This window comes from Cynara cardunculus, assembly GCF_001531365.2.
Source record: "Cynara cardunculus var. scolymus isolate 2C chromosome LG 3, CcrdV1, whole genome shotgun sequence".
NCBI classification, from domain to species: Eukaryota; Viridiplantae; Streptophyta; class Magnoliopsida; order Asterales; family Asteraceae; genus Cynara; species Cynara cardunculus.
This window is the reverse complement of record NC_037530.1, coordinates 7,199,213-7,206,650: the sequence shown is the minus strand read 5'-3', so window position 1 is coordinate 7,206,650 and position 7,438 is coordinate 7,199,213.

The window sequence follows — 7,438 nt, the reverse complement described above, 5'->3', positions numbered from 1 at the left end:
TGTGTGTGTGTATATATATATATATACACACACAGTTCTATACCAGATTACCATCAAACTCAAACAATTTTTAAAAAACTGTTTCATCAACTTCCTACATAAGAACCCATACAGTTTAATATTTCAAATACCAAATAAAGAAATTTGATAACATAAACTCACATTTTTCACATATTTGAAGATGGATTCATGCAACAGCAAACTTCAAATAAAATCACAGAATCAACTTCTTCTTTTCTTTCACAAAAAAACACACAGAATATTTTTTCTTTCTTTTCTTATTCTCCCAAAAACAGCAATAAGATAAGATGAATCTTATCTATTACTTTTATACCACCATAATTAACTCAAAGGTGGTGGAGTTTATTATTTTAAAACTCATCATTTCATTTTTCCCCATGAGATAAAACAAATATCTCATGTTAAAAATCATAAATTATAAGAGGCGGTAAAAATATTTAATCACTTAAGCACATTCACAATTGAAGCCCCTTAACTTACCATCAACTCATAAATAAAACCATCCCAAACTTTAATATTTAATACCTGGTTATCACAAGACCAAACTTTATCTATTTAAAAAAACTTATTATTATCCAATCTAATTAAAAATATCTGGTTTAGAAAAGACATTCGACGATCCAACTAAGTAATATCATGGTATGGTGTTGCAATCCATGAAAATGTATTTCAATATGATTTCAGGTTGTGATTTTGTTTTTATTAACTCTAGTTTATAAGCATCTTCAACAGGTTATCTAAAAATAGGGATTTCATTTTCTATTTTCCTCCGATAGGTTTTTTTTTATATTGCTTTGTAAAATAGAGAAAATAAAATAAAACTCCAATAACTAATAATTCTTTGTTATAATTAGAATTCTTTGAGAGATATACATTTTTTTTATTTCCCATCAAGAGATCGAATTATTATCACGAGGCAGGGGTGCTCATGGATTGAATTATTATCATGAGATTAAATTTTAGTTAAAATCATAGGATCAAAGCCAAATTAAGGCTTACACCGGTTCTCAATCTTTTTATTGTTCTCATTTGCTTTAACCCCTATGTATAATGTGTGTCTATGTGTGTGTGTGTGTATATATATATATATATATATATGTAGGTTACTGATATAATAAGTGAAATTTAAGAATAAATTTAAAACTTTATATACCACAAGGACTATATATGTAATTTCTGAAATTAATTTTTGGACTTTTTAACGGTTATTTTTAGTGGCGTTAGATAAAAGGATGAAAGCGGAACCAAAATGAAAACCATAAGAAAGAAAAAAGCAATTCTTAAACCATATAAATGAAAATCAGTATAAACATCAAACCACATAATGAAAATCATAGTTTACTCACAAAGTAATGTTAAAAAGTAAAAAGAAATGTCCTCAGAAATAACTGATTTATTGGATGGCCATTTGATCCAATGACTAAAGCCAACGGCAAGAGCACGTCACAATGCATTTTATGTAATAAATGAAGTCAGAGGACCGTATATATAAAAATCCACATACCATAAGGACCAAATTCATAAAAATCTACATACCATAGAGACCAAATCCATAAAATTCCACATACCATAAGGACCAAATCCATAAAAAGGTATTTTAATATAACACCTCACTTTATGGGATTTTTTTTTGTATTACTAAGGACTAGAAGGGTATTCGTGTAATGCAAATAAATGCATCTTGATTTTAATATTTTATTTTATTATTTATTTTATGGTCTTATGTGATTTTGAAAAAGCGATGATGTATTTATTTTTGAATAAAATATTAATTTGACAAAAATATATCTATATTAATATCAAATTAACTATTTAAAATTCATATTTTTTGTGTAGTTTTTTAATTCAAATTTATATTATAATTTAATTTAGGTTCAATAATGAAGTAATTTATATTTGGTTTAATAATATAACTTCCTTATAAAGATAATAATCAATTATTTTGTTAGAACTCGATAATTATTCTAATTGTATTTTAGATTTTTTATATTTTAAAATGAGATGTTTATTCTCTATTTGATTATGTTTATCCGGAGTTAGTTACACAAATTCAAACATGAAGCTTTAATAAATTATACTCACGCACAATCTACTTGTAATCTTGAGTTTTAAGTAATATGCATTAATAAACAGTACTTTACGTATAAAAAGTAGTTTTTAAGAGTTTTTGTCAAATACTTTATAACATAATATAGATAATAACATGATATTTTTTTTTTACTAAAATGGAGAAATGGGAAAAGCTAATGTATTAATTGTATTGAAAAGCACAACCTCCCATTTCTTTTCTTCATTCACGTTAAGTAAAAAGGCATGGGGGAAGAAGTATGGTCCACAAAGGAAATAAATGACAAGTATGGCCAAACATGTCTATTATATGTATATAAGATTGGAAGTCATCTTACTTTTTTTTTTATTAACCTGGATATCCAATTCGTTATTTAAGCTGATTAATCACAGGGCAACAACATTTGAACCTCCATGGCCATAAAGAGATTTTTATTTCTCATTGGATTTGAATCTGGGCCACAAACCATCTTACTTTGCAAGAGCGGACCTACTTCATTGGATATGGTGGTACGGGTCACTCCTTCGTTCCTTTATCATAGTATTAAAACTATAAGGTCGTGACATGTGTCACCGTATCAATTTCTTATGTGTTACCGTATATATTTTGAAACTACATCCAGGACATAAGTTTCACATGGTAGAGTTACTTTACAATACTTTTCTTCTCTAAACCTGAGTTCAGATTTCGTTGTTGTTATTTTCTTAGTTTTTAAGTTTTAATTTCAGATTTGTTATATTTATGGAAAAAAATTATAGTAAAAGACTTGAACACATGACCTGACGTATGAAAAACAATAAACTAACCAACAAACCAATGATGATTTGTGGAAAATATCTATATATTTGTTTCTTATAGTCAAATAGTGTCACCACTTAAAAATTTCTAGATAAAGAGCAAAGAAGGCAATGAGTTGCTAGAGGATGAGACTTTATTTTTGGAGGTATGATTCTCATCCTACCCTGTTATTTTCATATGATGTGATCAATAACCTAATGTTTTAGTAGAGTTTATAAATAAATCTTCATTGTTATGTATGTCATAAAATTAGGTATGAGTCTGATTGCAAAAATCAAAAAAGTTGGTCTATTTGTCAAATTTGTCATAAATTGTTGGGTTTACTTTTCTAGAAAGATGGAGACGTGTAGTACAAAGTCATAATTAGGGGTGCTTAAAAACCCGATGAACCCGATCAACCCAATCCGAAGTAACCCGATGCATGATCGATAAAAAAATTAGCCAACCCGACCTTATTGGGTTGGAATCGGGTCAGGCCCAAAAAAACCCGACCAACCCGACAACCCGATGAACCCGACCTTAAATTTAGCTTTGAATTGTAGATGACAATCATGACATGACTAACCTCAACGTTAAGAAAGCGAAAGCATCGGGGTTGGAAACGTCTAATATTATTGTTGTTGATTGATGTATTATCATTTGGTTTAAACATTTTTATCGTAATATCTAAATATTTGATGAACTTGCATATTATCTTGAATGGTCGGTCGTATTTCAAAGGAAAGTTTTCTTTATTTTTATATGATTTTACATTGTTTAAACACAACCCGATCAACCCGAACGGGTTGGGTTGGGTCGGGTTGAACTTTTGTTTGGGTTGGATTGGGTTGAAAATTTTCAAACCGCCAACATTGGTTTGTGTTGTTAAAACGGCTCCAAACCAATCAACCCGGGCCGTGAGCACCCCTTAGTCAATATGATTTTGGTTCTAAATGGCTCAAAATCAACGGTCTTCAGAACTGGTTGGATTTTTGTGGACAACAACGTACCGATTTTATAAAAATCATATAAAATCAAATATAAATCCGATTGAATTACTCATCAACATCTTAATTTGGCTTACTTAGTGTTCCGCCACTTGATGAAATCGGGTCTCCCCCATTGTTACAAGATATATTGATTGTTACTCTACTTTATTAATGAAATGTTTTATAATGGACTATGGTCCCTCATTTATAATTACTCCCATTTTAAAGTAAATCTATACTATATTATAAAGCATTTGACAAAACTCTTAAAATCCAGTTTTTATGTATAAAGTACTGTTTATTGCTGCATAATACTTAAAATTCAAGATTACAAATAAATTGTGCGTAAGTACAACTTATTAAAACTCTATGTTTGAATTCGTGTAATTAACTACAGATAAACATAATCTAATACAGGATAAACATCTCATTTTAAATATAAAATATCTAAAATAAAATTAGGATAATTATTGAGTTTTAACAGAATACTTAATTATTATCTTTATAAAAAAATCATTAAATTTAAATTAAATTACTTCGTTATTAAACCTAAATCAAATTATAATAAGAAAAATTAAATTAAAAAAATTACACAAAAAAATTAGAAATTTTAAATAGTTAGTTTGATATTAATATCAATATATTTTTTTTATTCAAATTCTTATGATATCTTACTTAATTATTATCTTTATAAAAAATTATATCATTAAACTTAAATTAAATTACTTCGTTAATATTTCATAAACCTAAATCAAATTATAATAAGAAAAATTAAATTAAAAAAATTACACAAAAAAATTAGAAATTTTAAATAGTTAGTTTGATATTAATATCAATATATTTTTTTTATCAAATCCTTATGATATCTTCACATTTATATCTTATACAAAAGTAAAAACATTATCATTTTTTTAAACCCACATAAAACTGTATTATAATATCGAAGAAAGAAACGAAACATTAAAGTCGAGATGTATATATCGCTGCATTACGCGAGTACCCTTTTAGTGATTATAAATGTCCCATACATGAAGATTGTAGTCTCTATTTATCGTCATGCTAAACGTCATCCTAACACTTTTTTTTTACTGACATTTTTAGCAGGGCATAGTAACAACGAGTCCAAGGTCAGTGAGCTAGAGCTTGAAGTGTCATTTAGAGGCACAAGTGGTATATCATATTTGGGGAACTTTCATATTATTAACATAACAAACTTTGGTGGTTGATGTAACCCCTGACTTAAATATAGTTCTATTAAAATTTAGATAGAAGTCTATAGTACTCTGATACTTAACTTTGATTTTTGTGCAATCTTGTAAAGAGTGGTACCCATTTTCGGTAGATACATTTATTTTGTGCATGACCGATTTTTACTGAGGTTTAAAGTAACTGCTACTTCCAAATTTTAGCGGTATTATAGGTATGGGACGAACTATCTATTAGACATTAAGGTCAATATTACAACTTAGTTGTTGGAGAAGCTCTAAAATAGAAAAGAAAATTAGAATGTACTAACAGAGCATCAAAAATCAAAATCACTAAAAGAAATTGTATCAAACTCCAACACTTAACACTATTTTAGCAATTTCAGTATTGATCATATTTTAAAATGTCTTATAACTTCATCATCACATTACACTTTGAAATAACTTTATAATTTTTTTTTCTCATATGTAAAAAAATTAAAATACTATTTCTCTACACAATATTAAGGGGTTGTTTACCAAACATTTACCCGGTAAGCACTTGCCGGAAAAATTCAATACTATTATTTATTTACCGGGTAAGATTTTAGTCAACAAAAACGGTTTTTTATGCAACAATTTACCCAGTAAGAGCTGACCGTGGTAAGAGTCATTGCTCTCACTTACCGGGTAAGACTCTCGGTCCTTACCTCGTTCTTACCGGGTAAGATTTTTTGTCCTTGTCATGTTCATTTATAATATAATATAACTTGGTAAACATTTACCCAAGTAAGCATTTGATAAACAGAGTTTAAATTTTAACTATTTCCCAAATTTGAGTAATTTTCTACCCTACTTTTTGCCAAGTTTATGAGATTTTTTTTTACTTCAACAATTAAGTTAAAAATTCTTTTAAATTAGAGAAAATAAGATAGAGAAAGTGAAACTCTCTAAAATTGAAAAAATAATAAAATACAGCTCAATATTTAATAGAGAAAAATAATATTTTAATTATTTCCTTCTAATAATAGACAATCAATTAAATGTTTAAGATAGAAAAATAATAGTTTATTAAATGTATTGAATTATTTTAGTAATATAATTAATTTTGTAATATATAAAATAGTTATTAAAATATTCAATACTTTGTTTTGAATAAACCATGTAAAAATATTATATACGAAATAATAAAACCGTAGGATTGGAAATAATCTAGGGATGTAATTTTTAATCTACTAAAAAACCTGTTTCAATATACTATAATTTCCAAAACGTAAAATTCTAGTTTATCAGATTTTGTCGAATTTAGAGGAATTTAAAAGGAGAGTGCTAATAACACCTTCTTGAAATGGTGTTAAATACTTTGGAAATTAAATCATTATTAAAAATATAAAATATCGAAATCAATCAATTAAAATTATATATTTTATCATTATTATTTTTATTTTGTATATTAATATACATATATACATATTATCCCTTTATATATTATTATTTTAATTTATATTAAATAATTATTTTATACATATGATTTTTAAGTATATATAGAGAGAGAGAGAGAGATAACGTTTTAAATGCAATCTAGTATATTTGTACAATCAATATTAACTAATTAATTAAAATATTTATGAAAATGATGAGAGCTCATTTATTATGATTTAAATATTTATGAAAGATGACTAAAATTCATTAATTATGATCAATACTTTATATTAGGAAACAATCAAAACTTTTATGAAATTACATATTTATCAAATTAAATGGACGGTTGAGATTGAGTTGTACTTGTTATACAAATGTAAAAGATTGCATAGTAACTCACCTCTCTCTCTCTCTCTCTCTCTCTCTATATATATATATATATATATATAATTCGTGCATGTATCCACACTAGTTGTGTACCGCGCAATGCGGCGGGAGCCATGAATTTTAACGATTTTGAAATTTCACTGGTTTTATTAGAGAATATTTAACGATAATATAAGTTACACTTGGTCTTTATATATAAATACAATTTGAATAAATAAGAGTTATGATTCCAATTATAGTCTATCAATGAAAAAAATTGTATGACACTTTAAAATCCAATATATTTAAAATCCAACATATTTAAACGACTCTACAAATGTATTTGATTTACACCAAGAGCAAAGAATCAAGAGATCGAGAGGAAGACAGAGAGTTCTAGAGCAATTGAATGAAAGAACTTTTAATAACTTATGGTGAATATCAATTTTTATCTCACCTTGAGGGATGAGGAGAAGACATAGAAGTATAAGAGGGTGAAGACATGAGTTAAAAGTGTCAAAAGTATCTTGGAAACATGAAAAAAAAAGTAATAATATGCATTGATAATTTGTATTATATGTTATTTTAATTGTAGATTAAAAGATTTTAAG